This window comes from Panthera onca, chromosome D4 (genome assembly GCF_046562875.1).
Source record: "Panthera onca isolate mPanOnc1 chromosome D4, mPanOnc1 haplotype 2, whole genome shotgun sequence".
Classification (NCBI taxonomy): domain Eukaryota; kingdom Metazoa; phylum Chordata; class Mammalia; order Carnivora; family Felidae; genus Panthera; species Panthera onca.
Window position 1 is genome coordinate 49,932,842 of NC_138351.1, and position 20,052 is coordinate 49,952,893.

Below are 20,052 nucleotides of genomic sequence, written 5' to 3' on the forward strand. Positions count from 1 at the left end.
GAAAAGAACGTGAATGTTGGGTTAGAAGGCAGAGTGTTATGGGTTGAATTTCATCCTCCAAATTCATATTGAGTTCCTAACTCCTCAATGGGACTATAAGTGGAGACAGAAACTTTAAAGAGATAATTAAGATTAAATGAGACCATAAGGTTGGGGCCCTAATCTGATACCAGGAATGCACTGCACACACACAGAGAAAAGGCCAAGTGAAGACACAGCAAGAAGGTGGCCATTTTGTAAGCCAAAGAGAGAGGCCACAAGAGAAACCAAAGCTGCCAACACCTTGATCTTAGACTTCCAGACTCCAGAACTGTGAGAAAATGCATTCTTATGTTTAAGCGAGCCTGTGGTATTTTATGGCAGTCCTAGCAGACTAATACATTCTGAAAGGTGGAGAGAACAAGGAAGACTGGCTAGGAAGCTTGGAATCCAAGGAACAGTATGGTGAAATTGGCAACCTGGAAAGGCCAATGGATGAAAATGAAACAAACCCCAACAAAAGCCCATTCTCTCTAGCCAAAGGTCCAGAAAGAGGAAGTCCAGACCTCTTCTAAAGACAAAAAAAATTAAGATAAAAAAAATTTTGACAGTAACTGTTCTTCTCCAGCTAAATGACACAAAAGACACTGTGGCTCTACTCTCACTCCCACAAGCAAAGGCTGAGTGGGAAAAAAGACGTCCACCTTCACCAAGTAGTACCATGGATGAGTAAGGCAGACAAATATTCATTCCCAGAAGTAATAAGACACCTCCCTTCAACCTCTGCTGCTGGAGTGATGCCAAAGGAGGCCAAGTGGAGAGTTGGAACACTCAACACCACCTAGCGGTAACAAGGACATACCCTGATAGTGTCAGTGAATGGCCACATGGAGAGCAGTAACATGTACCTACAACCCTTCCCAGCCAAGGTAGTTTCAGCAGAGGTCTGATAGGGAACCAGAACTCTTAATCCTGCCCAGCAGACATGAGGAGGCCCTCCCCACATCAGCTGTCAACACCAGTCAAGTATGGAACATGGATTTCTGTAGCTAACTGACAGAAAGTAGAGTTGCCCTTTCCTCTACCAGATCAATGCCAGAGAAAATCCGGTAAAGCTGAAGGGTCAAAGAACGTTCAGAGTCTCATAACATAATACCTAAAAAATAATGATTATAAAGTGTCACTCATAATAATTTCATAAGAATTATTTCATAAACTTCATTGGGATTTCTATAATAAAAAATTACTCATCACTGGAAATGTTAAGAGAAAAGATAGCAAATGAGTGTCAACACCAAGAATACAGAGATTTTACAACTATCTGACAGATCTTTTAAAGCAGCTGTCATAAAAGTACTTCAAAGATCAGTCACAGAAACAGTTGAAAAAAATGGAAAAATAAAATACTTCAGTAAAGAAATAGAAAACATAAAGAAAAACCAAATGAAAAATTTGGAACTGAAAATACAACTGGAAAAACCAAACTCAAAAGAAGGGCCCAACAATGGGATGGAGGGTACAGAGGAAATAATCAGTGAACCTGAAGTGAGAACAACAGAAATTACCCAATCTGAACAACAGAGTGAAAACAGACTAGAAAAAATAAATAAGTAAACAGACCCTCGGGGACCTGCAGGACTACTAACAAAACGATCAGGCATTCATGTTGTCAGGGACTGGAAGAAGAAGATAAAGAACAGGACTGAAAAGTTACTTGCTAAGGGGCGCCTGGGTGGCTCAGTCGGTTGAACGTCCAACTTAGGCTTAGGTCATGATCTCTCAGTCCGTGAGTTCAAGCCCTGCGTCCGGCTCTGTGCTGACAGCTCAGAGCCTGGAGCCTGCTTCAAATTCTGTGTCTCCCTCTCTCTCTGCCCCTCCCCCAATCATGCTCTCTCTCTTTCCCTGTGTCAAAAATAAATAAAAACATTAAAAAAATTAAAAAAAATATTACTTGCACAAATAATGGCTAAAACCTTTCCAAATTTGTCAAGGGGCATAAACTTACAGATTCAAGAAGGTGAGTGAACTCCAAATGAGAAAAAAATGAGAGAAATTCATGCAAAGGTATATCATAATCATACTTGGGAAAACTAAAGACAAAAAAAAATCTTGAAAGTCTCAAAAGACAAATGATACTTTACCACAGGAGAAGACAGTTTGAATAATAATATATTTTAGTTAAAAAAAGCATGGAGGTCACAAGGAAGTGGCATGATATTTTTCAAGTGCTGAAAAAAAAAAAGAATTGCCAATCCAGAAATCCATATGGGGTGAAAATATATTTCAGAAATAAAGGTAAAATTAAGATATCAAAAAAAAAAAAGAGAGAGAAATTTTTCACTAGCTAATCTACTTTAACAGAGTGGCCAAAGCAAGTTTTTAAACAGAAAGAAAATGATAAAAAATGATTTTTAGGGAATTTGCAATAAAGAACAAAAGTAAAAAATATGAATAAATACAAGATAGTTTACTTCCTCCTTTGATTTTTCTAAATGATGAGTGGCCAATGAAGCAAAAATTCTAACACTGATGTGGTTCAAAATGCGTATAGTGGATATATTTAAAACAATTACAAAGAGAGGGGGAAAAGGAATTTAAAGGGAGGCAAATTTCTTTACTTATTTGACCTGATAAAACATTGACATCCATAATCTGTGATAAGTTATGTCTATAATACATAGGAAAACCAAAATAATAATAATGATAATAAAGTATACAAGGAGATATAATCAAAAACAATGTAATTCTAAAAACAGAATTCTAAAAACTGTCCACATAACCCAGCAAAAGATAAGAAAAAGAAAAAAAGAAATAAAAATCAAAGAGGACAAACAGGAAACAAAAAATACAGTGGAAAACTTAAACTCTAACATACCAATGATTAAATGTAAATATCTAAATGCATTACCTAAAAGATGGACAACAGGAGAGAAGACTAATAACCATGACCCCAATTCAACAATCTCACTTCAAATATAATGGTATAGGTATGTTAAAAGTAAAAATATAAAGGAGCACCTGGCTGACTCAGTCTGTAGAGAATGCAACTCTTGATCTCAGGGTTGTGAGTTCAAGCCCCATGTTGGATGTGAAGTCTACTTAAAAAAAAAGTTAAAAAGTAAAAATATAGGAAAAGATGTATCATACAAACATTCATAAAAAGATAAAATAGAAATTAAAAGATAATAAAATTGAAAAAGCTCATTCTTTGAAAAAAAGCACTATTATTCACAAATATAAGACTGACAAAGAAAAAAGAGAGAAAGAACAAATGATCAATATCAGGAATAAAACAGTGATTATCTTTATAGATCTTGCAGATGTCAAAAGGGAAAAAGGAAATACTACAAACAACAGGTCACCAAAGCAGATATGCAGACGTCAAATCAGCACGCGTAAATGTTTTCAATATCATTAACCATTAGGGAAATAAAAATTATATACACAATGAAATATCACTACATACATATCAGAACTGCTAAAATAAAATATAGTCACAACAAATGCTGCAAAGGTGCAGAGTACCTTGACTCTCATTCAGAGTGAGTATGGAAATACAAAATTGTAAAGCCACTCTAGGAACCAGTGTAGTTTAAAAATAGTTACTGATTTTAAGAGTCCTTGCAACCACCCTATAATCCGGAAATTGTACTTCTGGGAATTTATCTGACCAGAAATAAAAACTTATGTTCATGCAAAAACCTGTACCTGAATGTTCATACAGCTCTATTTCTAATAGCCAAAAACTTAACCCAGAAATCATTCTACAGATGAATGGTGAAACAAATCGTAGTCCATTAATACTAGGGAATACCACTCAGAAATAATTAACTTTTTTTTCAGATTATACAGCAGACACTGAGAAAATAGTATTTTTACCTGGTAACTTGAGTTGTAATGTTGGATTGGAATTTTGGATGGAGGACAGAGCTTACCTTCACATGCTTGTGAGCCCAGCGGGGTGTAGGAAGATGACAAGGGGCTTGAGCTAATATACTATCCTGAAAAGAAGGACTGGTAGAAGACAGTGCTGCAGGTGAGTGTATGGACCTCCCCACACCCCAATCCCGGGAATGCAGGGACTAGCTGCATGGTCACAAGATCTCTTGTATCATGGAGCTGAAAGTGACATATGTCAAAACCAACACTGGGTGCTCTATGTGTTGTGAGAACGACACGAAGGATAACTGGAGCTACACAGACTAGGACTTAGAAGCAGATAGAAACTAAGAAATAGCCGTACCTCTAACACCCATCCTTGTTCTTCATGCTTGCAAGAAAACCCAAAAGCCAATGGAGAGGAACTTAGAACCAAGTGCATGACCCGGGACTGAGTTATCAAATCTAAGTTTGACAAAAAAATCACTCATTTGGACTGAATATGCTTAAAAGCCTACAAAATAAGATTTCTAACAAATGCAGATAGTTTTTGCTTTTCTTTTATGGGTTTTGTTCTTTGTTTGCTTGTTTTTTGGTTTATTGGTTGCCTTTGTTTTTTAGTTTTCAGAAGTTCTACTTTGGCTAGCCCAACTTTTGTGGACCATCATAACAGTGAAATGCTCCTTTGGCCACTCAGATTTGTGACTGGTTATTGGTTTTGTGTTAGATGCCAAAGAATGGGGGACTAATTAGAAGTACTATGCCATCCTGCAGGCTCACTGTGTAGTGACAAGAGTCACAAATGTAGTGGGAGCTAAATGTGAGAACCCATGTCTGTGACTGATTCCCCCAGGCTCTCTGAATAGCTCTGAACATAAGCCTAAGGTCCAAATTATCCGAATATAGACAGCAATGTTTTCAGGCTGGGTTTTGCTTTCAGATACAGCATAGTTCCTTTCTGATTTTAAGCCATGGTATGCATCCTTGCTAGAATAGTAACATATTCTACAACTAGTCTCTTCTCAAAGGCAAATTCCTTTGTGTTCTTATTACAAACAGTCAGTGGGGGCTTCTTTCATAATTGCTTTCACTGGGAGTATAGTGCTTGCTTGTCATATATCATGTATGCTTTTATTATTGCTTGTTTCTGGTAAAATGCATACGGCATCATTGGATTAGTTCAAAATACGGTTGAAATATTGGCTTTTCCATTGTGTCACCCTTTTTCCTGTTATTTATCTTATACAGCATGTCTCATTTTATTAAAGCTTCAATTATATGTCTAAATAAGACTTAGGCATATTTCCTCATGTTTCAGGTAAACATGGTTTTTCTGTAATCAAAACAGTGCTCTAGCAAATACCTTTGTGGTCAATTTAGAAGTGAACTTAATGATAATTGACAAGTAGTAATGCTTGAGAATTGTATGCATTTTGAAGCATTTATTGTTTATATTTATAAAGGTAAATCTGGACTTTCGACATCACATGCTAAATATATGTCAACTATTTTGCACTTAATATGTGCAGAGAAGTGTTTATAAGAAGCGTTAATCTTTGAGGTTATCAGATTTAAAAGGTATTTTGTCTTTTATTGGATATTTTTATTAAATAATAAATGTACATGGTTTAAAAATTAAACAATACTGAGAAACTTATAAAATGAAGCTTGTTTTCATTCCTACTCTTTAACTCTGATCTCTAAAGATAGTAATTTTTAACTGCTTTCTCCATTTTCTTAGGTATTTAAGTATCTAAGTAAAATATTTATACTCTAACTTACAAATTTTATATACTATGAATTAATTAATGACATACTATTATATTATTAATATCAATATTATTTATATTATATTAATAAATATATAATAAATATATTCAATGTATATTTTTTACTTGCTAGATTTTAATAAATGGCATTTTTCGTAACTACTTTATCAGCAAAACCTTCCAAATGTTGTCTAACAATAATCAATGCTCCTATTTTCAGAGAAACGTTCCAGAGTCCTCTGTATGCCTGATCCAGATCAGTGTGATAGTTCTAGAAATCTGCTCTTCATCTAGCATCTGAATTTTCACTCACCTTGCTCCTACTTTAGATCCATTGTTTATTGAATCACCTGTTTTGACTTAAAGACTCATTTTACAAGAAATCCTTAATTAATTTTCTTAGGAAAATATATATAAATGGTTTATTTTCTGAGGACCTGCAGGTATAAAAAATGTATATTTTTGCCTTCATACTTGATTAATATTTTGGCTGTGTATAGAATTTTAAAGTACATTTTCCCTAAAGACTTTGAGGGCATTTCACCATGGTCTTCTTGCTTTCAGTACTGCTGTAGAGAAGGCTATTTCCATTCTGCTTCTCAAAGCTATTAAGTGGTCTGCGGTGATGGTGGTCATGATTTGTTTAATCCAGAATCTTATGGGAATATGTCTCAATTTATGGTGTTCTGAAATGTCATCATATGTCTTTGCATGAGTCTACTTTCATCTATTGTCCTGAGCATTTGAGAGGCATCTTCAATATAGTATTTCATGTACTTCTATTTTCAAAATTTTCTTATATTGCCTTTCTCCTCTATTTTTTCACTTCCCTATGTATTGTTGGCATGACTCCAGAAGGTAAATGCAAATAATGAAATCACATGATAGCTCTTAATACTCCAGATCAGGGGAAGAACCCATCCCTTCTATTCATATTTCATTAGCCAAAACAAATCACATGAACAAGGTTTATGTCAATGGGATGAAATAAATTATCCTCCAAAGGAATATGGGGGAGAGCCAGTGAATATTTTGGCAATAATAAAATCTACTATGCTTGGTGTCTGTTCAAATATAAGAGTGATTGTTAGCTCTGCAAACATATTCAGGATTGCTGATGGATGAGTTTCACTGTATAGTGATTGGAGCAGGGAGGAGGAAACACCTATTTAACAGGGGTCACCCATAGGTATAGTGTATTTTCATCAGTAGCTATCCTGTTCCTTTAGAAAAGAATCAACAGACTTCTGCTTGGGGGAAATTTAGCCAGGCTACAGCCATTCTAAGAACCAAGGGGACCAGGAGCGTAGATCCTTCAATGAAATCTCCATTTTCAGTTACATACCTTGTCTTTGTTTCCCAACACACTTGAGTCAGTGACTGCTAGTTCTGTCCTATTAAGTTTCTCCAAAGTGTAAACCTTTGGTCTGCCTAAGGGCACTCATCTAGCTAGATGGATTTTGTAATGATCATACATAAAAGTGCAGATATTCACCCTGTTTTTAAAAAGCCTTGTACTCACTCTTCTCCCTATACCAGCAATTGATATCTCCAAGCCCTAAACCTTTTAAAAGTCTCTTGCCATGGAACAACTGGCTTCATTTTCAGTATTCTCCCCTTGATACATCTGAGGGTTTAGCTTCCAGTCAGCTGAATTCATGATCACTCCTGCCTTTGCTTTCCAATGTATCTACTATCTCTTTCCCATAATCTATGTCCTTGTGGGTTTATACAATTTGAATCGTGTCATTTTAGTAACCATTTGGGAGGAAGCACAGATAAGTATGTGTGACTAGAAGTCAAAATGCAAAGGCTTAACAAGTGTAAAAGGGGGATGAGTAATGCTGAAGAATTTTGGACACTCTGAAAGAAAAGGTAATAGAGTGCTACAACTGTGTTGAAACCAACCCCGAGACTTAAATGACATTTGAGAAGGAAGACAATGAACAAAGAACAAGAAGGAAAAGAATGGATATAAATCATGGGGGAAAAGGGCAGGTTCCTTAACATAATGAAACAGAAATAGTGGATGAGACTAACCAACAAGCTATAATTAATATGGAAGATGAGAAATGTGATTCAGTAAGTAAAATAATATCTTAATAATCATCTTAATGAGTTCTTATAAGTTTGTTTTTTACACATGATAAAGCTACTTTAAAAAACTCCTGTAATATGATCTAGACCTGAGGGTAGAAAACATGTTTTGTTCCTTTTTTATTTTTTTATTTCCACTGCCAGCAGAGTGCCTGGAACATAATTCAATTGCTGTTGCTTGAAGGCCTTAATGCCTTCTTGATTTAATATAATTGAGGGTCATAATACCAATTTAGTAATTTTAATTCAGAAAATTTGTGGAATAGGAACCTGGCATCTGCACAGTTATTTAGGCAGTTTATTAAAACACAACACAAACTATACTTGGGAAAGAACCCCATGCCCAGGGAAAGATGATGATATTTACATGAGTCTTTTATTTGCAAAACATTTTCTTTTGCTTCTCAAACTGCTTAAAACTTGTCTTTGTTTGATAATCACAAGTCAGGATTTAAGGTAAAGTGGCTTATCTTGCATAAAGCAAGTATGAAGGTTTTATACCAAGCTCAAGAACTCAGGTTGATTTATGTTATTATGGACACATGCATTAATTCAAAAACATATATGGCAAGTACCTTTGTTCCAGCACTCTTCTGTGTCTTAGGTTTATAGTGGTAAACAAAATAGGGAGAAACCCCCACCCCTTTTTTTTTTTAAAAAAAAATCTTTCCTAATGGAGATAGTACAGTGGTGATGGTAGATACACAATGAAAAAAAATCAATAAAACATATAGCATATTGGATTGTCATAAAAGTTATGGAGAAAAAATAAATCACAGAAAGTAGTAGTGGAAAGTATCTCTGAAAAGGCATTTTGAGTAAAGCTTGAGTTTGTCGATTGTGGGGAAAGGGTGTTCCCAAAAGAGCCAAGAGCAAGTGCAAAAGCTGTGAGGTGCTACGGTTGACCCTTGAACAATACAGGTTTAAACTACACGGGTCCACTTATGTGGTATTTTTTTCAATAAATGTATTACAGAACTATAAATGTATTTTCCTTATTATTCTCTTAACATTTTCTTTTCTCTAGCTTATTTAATTTTAAAAATAGAATGTATAATACACATACAAAATGTTTGTCAGTTAATACTGGTAAGGTTTCCAGTCACCAGTAGGCTCTTAGTTAAGATTTTGGAGAGACAAGAGTGACATATGGATTTCTGACTGCATTGGGGGGTTGGTACCCCAAACCTCCCTGTTGTTTAAGAATCAAATGTATGTATTTTGCATTTTTGAGTAATTAAAAGACTAGTTTGACAAAAGTAGCGTGTAGGTAGGGATGAGAAGTAGAAGATCAGATCAATAACAGAGGAATAGTATAAAAACCTTGAAGGCCATTAAAAGAACTTTGGATTTTACCCTGAATGAGATGAAGAACGGCTGGGGATTTTGAGTAGGGAGTGAAAGCTCAAGAAGAATTCCTTTTATCTAAGTTTACTTCAAGTTCTAATAGGAACAGATAGGCTTGTAAACTTTAAATGAGTAAATGAAAATCAGTGTCCAGTTTGGCTCTTACTATACATGTTTGAAGTTGAGCTTCTATTGTTATCATTAAATTTGTACACTGTGGAATATTAATTTCATTAGTGATGTCAAATTTTAATAGTGCTCATATCTGAGCCCTTTTTCATTTAAGCTATCAGGGCTTCCCACATGACTTGGGTATGACCATGTGTTTCCTTTTGACCAATGGGCGTTAGAGAGTGTAATGCATGTAGAGGCTTGATGTGCTAGCATGATTTCAGCTTCTTGCTCTTACCTTCTGCCCTGGTCATAAAAACACACTTGGTCTAGCCTATTAAAAAAACAAAACAAAACAAACAAAAAACACACAGAGCTTAATTGCCCCAGGTGTCCCAACTAAAGCTGTACTAGAATAGCCAACAGCCCACTAATCTCTAGACATGTGTACAAACCCAGCCAAAGTCAGAAAACCTGCCTCAGTGACCCACAGCTAAATACAGGCACATGACGAAGTCCACATGGGATCACGTGGGTCAAACCCAGATCAGCTAAAAGTTGTGGACTCATGGGCTAAACAAATGCTTATTGTTGTGTATGCCTAATATTTTTGGTTTGTTATAGAGCATCATATGGTAATAGGTAACTGATGCAATGGTAAGAAATTTAATTAAAAGAAATAATCACACATAAACAAAATTTAAAAATAAGAGAAGATATAACAAAGGATAAACAAGATATTTAAAACTTGAAGAGGAGACCATGTATGGATATAAAAATAGTACATAATCTGTTCATAAATATGCGAAAAAATGGAAGTTTTCCCAATTACTTTTGCCAATCAAGAGTAAGAGCACAAAATATAAGAAAACCAGAAATTATAGGATTATATTGTATGTGTTCATTCAAATTCCTAAAAACAACTACAACAAAAACATTACCAAATACCATTAAAATAATTACCAAAATAACAGAGCATGGTATAGTGATTTTTTTTGTCTTTTGGGTTTTTTTTCTTTTTTCTTAGGTAGGCTCCACACCCAATGTGGGGCTTGAACTCATGACCCTGAGATAGAGAGTCACATTCTCTACCAGCTGAGCCAGTCAGGCACCCCAATAATTAGTTTTTAAATCTATAACACATTAGGAGGTCAAAGAAGGAAAAACTATGCTGTCATCTCAAAAGATGCCAAAATGCATTTAGTAAAATGCAAATATATTTTTACCAAAAGCCTCTGTAAAAAAGATGGATATACCTGTGACTGTTACTCCATATAATGAAGGATAATGGTTTTAAGCCAAGAACTCACATTCTACTTCTTGTGTCTCTTCCATTAAAACCTGAGTCAGCTGAGGATCTGTGAGAAGAGAATTCCAAAATGGCTCCCAAGTTTCCTGCCCCCCTAGTATACACAACTTGGAAAATCTCTGCTCACTGAGTGCAGGCAGTGCTTGTGAATACAATCACTATCCATTACTTGATTAGATTAGTAATCAGTGTACCTTAGGTTAATAAGAAGGGGGATTACCCTAGTGGGCCTAATCAGTAGAGTTTCTGACCCACTGAAGCAGTGAGATGATGAACGTCTGCTGTTTCAAGCCACTATTCTGTGCTATTTGTTATGCACAAAGAGAAAACCAAAATAGAGTGCATAATATCATCATTGTGATATAATGCAATAAAAATGAAAATAGTATAATTTTTAAAAAAATTATGTGAAAATTATTTGAACTAATAAGTTTATGTATATCAAAAATAATGTTAGAAAAAAGACCCAGTTCTTGGTAGCAATAATTTTTAAAACCTAATTTAAGCTAAATTAAAAATACCCCGGGTCCGTAATTTTTAAAAATGCATCAAACAGTTCCTCAGTTAGTACCATCTACTCTTCCAACAAACCCTCAATTTCCATTTGATCAGGGAAACCTTCCCTGAAGGTGATTAAACTGAATTCAATCCTTACATGTTCCTGGTGCTCCATATACCTGATACCACCTCCTTTACTAGTTATCATGTTAAAAATTCTTTATATGGTTTGTTCTTTCCTTGTTGGTCTTTCTAACATATAACATGAGAATCTCTCTTTTTCTTCAGTGTTTTTCTCCAGTATGTCTACAGAGTTTAGCCCTCAAAAAATATAATGGATGTTTATGAAAGATAGAATGAAGTATTATATTATTAATTATCCCTAAATTAGTTTATAAGTTCAAACAAGTATCAGCCAATGAACAGCACAGGCAACCTTCATGCGAGACACTCATTATGCAATGAAAACAGAATTAACAGAAGATAAAGGTAGGTTACTCAAACGCATGTGTACACAAATGTTTGTTTCTGTGATTATTGAATTACCAAGTTGATTTCCAAATTATATTATTTAATCGATGAATACATAAAGACAGTGCAGTAAAGAAGAAATTGTGATAGTATTTAATTAATCTCTAAAAGTAAATAAGAAAATATAGAGTTATTAAGTCATTTAAATGTAAAATGGAATACCAAATGTAGGGTAATAATGTTTTTAATTATGCATATAGAAAAAAACATGCCTGGGATACTTTATTAAGGAAAATGTTCTTTGTAAGAACTGAGAGACTAGTTGTATCGTTTCCAATATCTCCGGAGGAGACTATGCAGAGGGTAAAACTAATGAATGGAAAAAATTCTTATGAAACATAGACAAAAACAAGATCTAATATGTAAGTTGAATGTTTCCTCATAAGAGCAGAGAACAAAGAAGTGGAGGACAAAATGGAGAAGAGATAACAGGGGGGAGAAACAAAAATAACTAGCTAAGAAAAATAAAGGAGAAGAATAATCATGGAAAGAAGGAGAAAGGAAATCTTAAACTCTGAGGAAAGGGAAAAACGTCCATGATACAAGGAGCATAAATTTGTCCTAGAAGGGAGAAAAAGATCAGGGGAAAAAAAGATGAAGGAAAGCTAAGGATAAATGTAATGACAATAGAGAAGTGATAATCAAGAGGGAGAGTCACCGAATGGCACAGATGGTAGAATGGATAGAAGAAAATCAGAGTATAGGATGGGAGATAAGTACACAGAGAAGACAGCATAAGAGGGAGAAAGACAGAGTGAGCAGGTCCAGAGAGAACTCTTAAACCACTCAAAATGATCATCTCCCTTTTAGAACTACTTTTACATATTAAGTATATATTAGTGCTGATTCCCCTTACATTGAGTCATTTATTCAACATGCAGAGTAGATCAATAAATGAATGTAAGGAATGATTAAATGTGTGTGTGTGTGTGTGTGTGTGCCTGTGTGTGCGCGTGTGGTGCTGCCTTTCTAACTCTGTTAGGGGAACTCCTTGTACAGCCCACCTCACAGGGTGGGGAAGTGAGGAGTCAGGAGGAAGGGTGTTTTGAAATCTAAGGCTCACGACTGTGAAATAGTAACTGCAGGGAACAAGAGCACACCTGTGCCAGTCCTACCTAAAAATGAAAAATGAGAAGATGGTTGTCTTTTCCTCCTTTGTCATCCTGCACAAGAGGAAAAACCTCTCAAAAGCTGGTGGGGTTTCAGCATCTGGTGCTAAGCTCAAGTCTCCTATGTGTGCTTCACAAATCAACATTCTCTCCAGCTGGGTGTCCGGGACCTTTCCTGAATCAATGTTTCATTTTTATCAGTGAGAGGTAAACACCATTTGGAGGGGTGTTTGTATGTGTTCTCAAAATGGTTTTATGCCTCCCTGTCTGCTTTCTACGGGCAGGCCCACATGCTCTGTGCTGCACAGCAACCTGGATTTCTAAATAAAAATAAAATACTGAGTACTGTTTCCACATGCACAGAAGTCCATGTTCATGTGCTATTATCTTTGTCTTCCTTCTGCAATCTTTCTATTTTCCAATCCATTTTCGCCGACTTTTTAATTTGGTCTTCAGTAATATGCAGCGATCTCATCAGAAGATACATTTAGCACAATGGCTAAATTACTGGGTTGGAATTTCATTTTCTTTGGCATTTTAAGATACTATAAGTAAACTGATAGTAAATGCTTTGGAGACGACAGACCTCCTTTATCAGTGTTGAGCTCACCACTCAGTGTTAAATTATTTCTTGAAATGGTTAGTTGGTGAGAATAATATTGAGAAGAGAAACACTAAATGTGTTTGACTAAGCTAAGAACTCTAGCATATATTTTAAATTAGTATTTTCAGTATTATCACCCTTAATTCAGTCCTATCACAAATATACTGTGTGATGGCACATTTTTCAAATAAATAGGGACCAGAGCAGTGGAATTAGCTGACACTAACTAAATAGCTATTTTATGGATTTTTTTTTTTTTCTGTTTAAATGAGCTCCTAAGAATAAATGTAGAAGATGCTTTGGAAATGGACTGGCATGATTCAGAAATCTCTATTTACACATCTTGGAGACAAATTCTTGGTTTAAACCCCTCCCCACCGTGTGCAGAATGAGGGTGAAATATCAGAGACAGAAGGGCAGCAGCGCTTGAGGATGGCACCCAGTCAAGGGCAGGTCTTTGAAGCCTCAAGGTCCACACTACGATAGCCCTTGCTTTTTATTCTGCTTCTGCTCCTACATGAAAGTGGGAATAGTCCCTGAAGCCAATTTCAGTCTCACGGTTTAGAGCTTGGTACTTCACATGCTTCTTTGGGATGTGTGATCTTTTTCCATCATCTCTAAGATCTCCCACATGTCTGACCTTTCACTCTTGTGATCTCCCAATATTCTTTTATAGAAGATTGCTGTTGACTTATGACCCACCCTTTCTTCTGGTGAAGCAGAACACCAGTGTTGGTCTTTCCATTGGCAAAGCATACATACAGGTGTGAGTCAATATCAAGAATGAAACATTAATATACGTAAGAATATTAGAGAAAATATAAACAAAAAGCTACCATATAAATATGCAGTAGCATTCAAAAAAAGGCAAAATTCCATCCACTCTCTAGCACATAAATATGGTTTACGTTGTCTGCACATATTTAGCCAATTCAAAGTTATACACATCAACACAAATAATATATATACAAATGAATCACTCAGTTGGGCATACTGCCATAGAGATGTGATGTAATGGGTTATAAAGGATAAGAAGTTGTTCCCTTAAGAACTAGCTCAGTTTTCATCCTGCTGCATATCTTTTTAGTGGAGTTAGTGAATCTCTTCATGCAAGAAACATCCACTAAGAAGGATGATGGATGATATTTAGTTCCCATTAGAGTAAGTTGCTTTGGCCTCAAGTAAAAGAACTGAGAAGAACAGGAAACAACCTGGTATGTCATATTCAGAAGCCCAAGCACATTTATTGTGACATTTGATGATAGTAATGCACCTTGGTACCATATTATTTGGTGTGTCATTCTTAGATCTTATGTTACTATAACAACAGAATGTGAGAGTGTGTGTGTGTAGTAGAAAGACGATCCATTTTCTTCCAGTCAATTTTTTACTTTGATCTAAAGAACTTGCTTCTTTTCTTTGAAGTTGTTCACAATAGAGCATGATAGAAGGAACACAGGTAATAATTACAGAAACTTCAATAGGAAAAAAAAAACATGTTTTAAATGAAAGTTTTAAGCCCCTTGCCTTATGTCCCAGGACTGTTAAAGATGATTGAAGTGAAGTGATTCCTGCCAGTATCTATCATAATGCCCTTTTCCCCTTATCAGAGACCAGCCAAAGGTACAAAGGTTATGCCTTTCTTGATTAATCTATGTGACAGGGTCAAATTGACTGTTGTTTCTGTTTTTTTCTACAGAGTGCCAGAGGCAGGAAACTACTATGCTTCACTAGTGACTCATAAGAAAACTTAATAGAAGGTCTCTAATGCCCACCGGCCCTACAGTTCCTGATTGATGCAGCCCCAAACTCAGCAGGCTCCCCTCATTGAACCTAGCATGTCAGAGGCATGGGAGAGAAGGTGGGGGAAAGAACACTTGTACTCTGGTAGAAAGAAAGGTGGGTCTGATATATTTTGCTCTTGGTAATTTTATCTATATTTATGAAGACAACATTCTGTTATCATTGTTATGTATCCAGTGAGAACATTTATGTGGGCGTTTTATAATCTTGCTGGTTTAAACATATAGTTAATAGAGTTGGACGTCCCTGTGGGATCCTCAGTTTCCGAGGCTGTAAAGTAGATTTAATAACATATATCTCATAGTTCTTTGGGGAATATGACATTAAATAATTTTGCAAATATTTGAAAGGCTACCTAGAAAAACTTTAAGAGCGTAATCAAGGGTGATTACTATAATTATATGTATATATGTGAAACACTCTTGAAAGGTGCTGTTAGGACTATTGCTGACTTGATGACACATGCTATTCACCCCTGGAAGTCATTGCTCCCCATTTCAATACAGTGTAGAAACGTTCATCATGTTTGCACTTGGAAACTCATGCTGTCACCCAGGACCAAAACCAATACAACTAGCTGAGAGGCACTATGCTAGGTATATAACAGTGGGCAACATTTAACTGTCATGTTGATGTTGGGGAGTACTTACTGTAAAATCATTCTTTTATATACTTTGCAACGTAAAAGAAACTTTACACATATTCACAAATATTTTCAGGGTCGAATATGTACTCACACTTAATATTTGGTTTGTGTATTTTATCACAGTGTTTCCCAAATCTAGCTGTGCATGAGAATCACCATAGAGAATATTGAAAATATAGATTCATGGGCAAACCAACACTGGTGTTCTGATTCTGTAGGAAAAGATGGGGAGCCCAAAGTTGCATTCAGACTATTTCTAAGACTGTTCTGATACCCAATCAGATTTGGGAATTAGAGTTCCATAGGAGTTGCAATATGGAAACTTAATATAACTTTGTAGTAAAAAACACAGGACCCCTTTGTACTTTATTTTTCTATCTTCTCATATAGTATGTACATGTCTCTAAGAGAAAGATAATATGGCACCCATATGACAAAATACAATTGTAAGATATGCCAGAAAAATTGCTGATATGAGAGAAAAAGACTGTGTCATGCTTTACAAAGTTATCATTACCTCATCCATGTAGGAAGCACTAAATTTGATTTTTGCAAAATTTTCTTTTCCTTGGACCTTAATTATTGAAGTATCTTCAGTACATGCTGTCTTCAGATTTATCTCAGCAAAAAGCAAGGGTTCTAGTCCATCAGTGTAGCCTGTTTTTGTGTTTCCATTTATGGATTGGTCATCATTATAATGTTAAGGAATTAATGAGATATGAAGAATGAAAGTATTATGGAGTTTTAAATCATTTAAAGTCTTTCAGTATTATTACATCAGAGAAAATTACATTACAGAGAAAAGTAAAATCCATGATGAAAATGAGAATTATAACCTCAGCTAAACTAATTTAACTATGGTTTTTAAATATCTGTTGGATCAACTCATTAGTTCTCCCTGTTCACTGTAGTCTTAAGAGGTGACTGACCCAACTTTATAGTGCTCTGAGTAACCCCTCAGATACAGCTGACATGACCGCAGAATATATGGAATTATTTCTCATGCATATAATGTGGTCCTGTGTATTAAATCTGGGTAGGTGATGACATCCTCTCTTAAAGTATCCCTCTTTTAAATATGAGCTCCCATGGATTTTTTTATTTTTTCCCCTCAGTTATGATTTACTGTCTAAATCCTACCTAAACTGGTAGAGGCACCAACTAACAGCAGTGCTATGAGGGCTCAAACAGCATCTATGGTTCTTGGAGTCACGGGAGCCTACTTTGTTCAGCCCGCATATAGCAAATGGCCCATGAAGCTGCTTGAAAACATTGTTTCCCTGCTTCCAAGAGTGAAACCTATGTGGTAATCTTTTTAGCTATCCTCCCAAGACACCTGTATCTTTTCATGCATTCTAGCATTTTTCAGGGCATGCCCTTTATTCTTCTTTGAATTGTTCCAGTTAAAACTCTGTTTATTTTTTCAAATTTTATCATTTACAGCTTTAAAAGAAAAGATCATAAGCTCCCTGTAAAAATAAATATACCATAGTTATCCTCCATTTTATCACAGTAACTATGAGACAGGGAAATAGAGAATGTACAAAAATAATACAACACGGAATTAGGATTAGATTTCACTCTGTCAATCAGGGGTGACTTTGGGCCAGTTTCTTTATCAATCTAAGCCATTTCCCTATATGAAAAGGGGCATAAAGATGCGTACCCTTTACTTGATAACATTACTGTTACTTTAACATAAGGTTACTAATTTGAAGAGGTTTGGAATCATGAATTATTATATAAGAAAAATAATAGTATTAAAAATAAGTCACTTATGGACCAACATCTCAGATTTTATAGAGTAGAAGAGTAAACAGGCTTATACAGACAGCAGACTGTGGCCAGAAATCAGTGCTAAGATTTATATATGTCTTTTGTGAAATATGGTTAACAATGCCTGTTAGGAGTGTTGTAAAGATGAAGGAGATAAAGTTTATCTCTGGACCGCATTTGCCTCCCAACTTCCACTTTCTTAAACTCATTCTGCCTTCCAAATCCATCCAGCTCAAGAATTGGAAACTGTACATATAAAAGTTTCACAAAAACAAACAACAATCAAAACTTCTTTCCTCTGGTTTCCCATAGGTGCTAGATAGTTCCATCATGAAATGTATCTTACAATGATCGTTATCTGTTCATTGTCTCCTATGTTATACCATAAACTCCTTGAAATGTAGGACAATTGATTTCATTAACTATATTCCCCACATTTGACAAATGTCAGCTACCACTCAATAAACATTTGTGGAATTAAAGTAAGTAGATCAGTAATGGGCATTCAATTGATACTAGATATATAAATATTCTATTCTAATTCTGTTAAAATTCAACACTTCCTTTATCATTCAGAAATAGTTTTAAAAATACCATAACAGTGGTATTATTATATCGAATGTTATTATGTGAGATAGTTTACTCAGCGGAAGTGCTTTTCTGTAATAAACTGAATATTACAATCAAATTTAATTTAAAAAAAAATCCTGCCACGTCTTGAAAATTATAATGCTATCTCTTCTTAAGATGTTTGTCCTCATGAAGCATCCATATCCTCATGAAGATGTTGTTGGTGCTATGTAAGTTCCAAACCACCTAAAAGTCCCACCCAAGTGATTAATACATCTTTCTATACAGTAGTCATAGAATCCAGTGAGTGTGTTTACATACAATGGAATTGTAGCTTGAATGGATTAAAGGAAATGAACTTTAATGCTTCCCAGAAATTCATAGCTTCACAATAGCAAGAAAGGTTAAAATGGGTTTCTCCCACTGCTTTCACTTTTTTTGTTCTCTTAACAAAAAACAAAAACAAAAACAAAAACAAAACAAAACAAAACAAAACAAAACAAAACAAAACACAACTCAGTCTACAGGGAGAAGCAGTATTTGGAGCTCCCACGGAGTACCGTGCCTAGCAGTCTTTCAGTCTTACTGAATTTCTGAACGTATACACAATGCACTGCGAAAGCACCATCGTCTTCCTTTACCATTTTCTTGGTTCTTCCTTTTCACTCCCCTCAAAAGCATATAGAAGCAGATATCAGGGATAGAAGGAGGTAATGATCAGAATTGGTAACTGGGATGGGAAGTTCTGCCTCTGATCCTAAGAACTGCTATTTTCCCCCAGATAAACATTACCCACGTAAGACACGGTGAGAGCCACAGATCCAGGGATGGACGATCCTTTTGAGGACAATAGAGAGAGAATTTGTATAAGTTTCCTGAGTGGGAAACCTTCCAGATGGCAGCCCTGAAAGTTAGTTTTTCCTGCTCAAAACACAGAGCTTCCTCAAGAGGAAGATAACACTTCCTTTCATTGGAGAAAGTAAGAGTTTTCAACAGACTTATTCTAGAATTGGGAAACAAAACAAGTGCAAGAAATTTTTTTTTACATGACACAGTCAATAGAAGTCCCATTGCTTTTAGGTTTGGGCAAAAGACTCTTGCACTGGAATATAACACATATAGTACATTCAAGGACTCCACCAATTACAGTCAATAGCACAGGACTCAAAGAAAAGCCAATGCAGGCCAGTATAGGAAACAAAGTAGAAGCAATCAAAGAGAACAAAGAAGTGACCCAATTCAGCCCCCAGTCTTCTCATTGGAATTGATACTCATCTCTAATCACGAAAATTACTGATCAATATTCATATTTGAATACAGTAAATACTTGATTGCGTACATATTGAAGTTAATCAGTGACTGCATTTGTTTACCCATTTTTAAACTGAGTTTTTTTTCAGTACACTTATCTGATTGAAAAGTTGAGATTAAAAACAAACAAAAGCCTCACAGGCTCAAGTGTAACATCGACAGGAGATCTTCCCTACAACTCCGTATAACTGAATACTAATCAGTAATAAAACAGAACAAACTACAGTTACATAGAACAAAAAGGAGAAGGTTGAGTAAAAAGAATCCAAACACAGGTATATAGTATAATATTTCATTTATATTAAGTTCCAAACCAACTAATCTCTAGTGATACAACGATACACTAAGGATAATGATCATCACTGGGGGTATGACTGAAGGAGGTTAGGGAGCAGGACACCTCTAGATGCTGGTAATATCATTTACCAGACTGGGTGCTGGTTACAAGGAAGAATAACTGGGAAATTTCACACAGCTATATGGCTTGTTCATTTTTTTGGTTATATATGTCATTCTTCCTTTGAAAAAGTTTAAAATAAACACACCAGTCACAAATATGGGTACCTAGAAGAAATACATGACACAATAATTTTCTGGTCAACCACTCTTACATATTACATCCCAACCAGCATCTCTAAGTATCTTCATACTTTGGCTCATTTGTTCTCCCAACCTGGATCACCAACCTTGACCTTCCTGGGGGGAGCCCGATT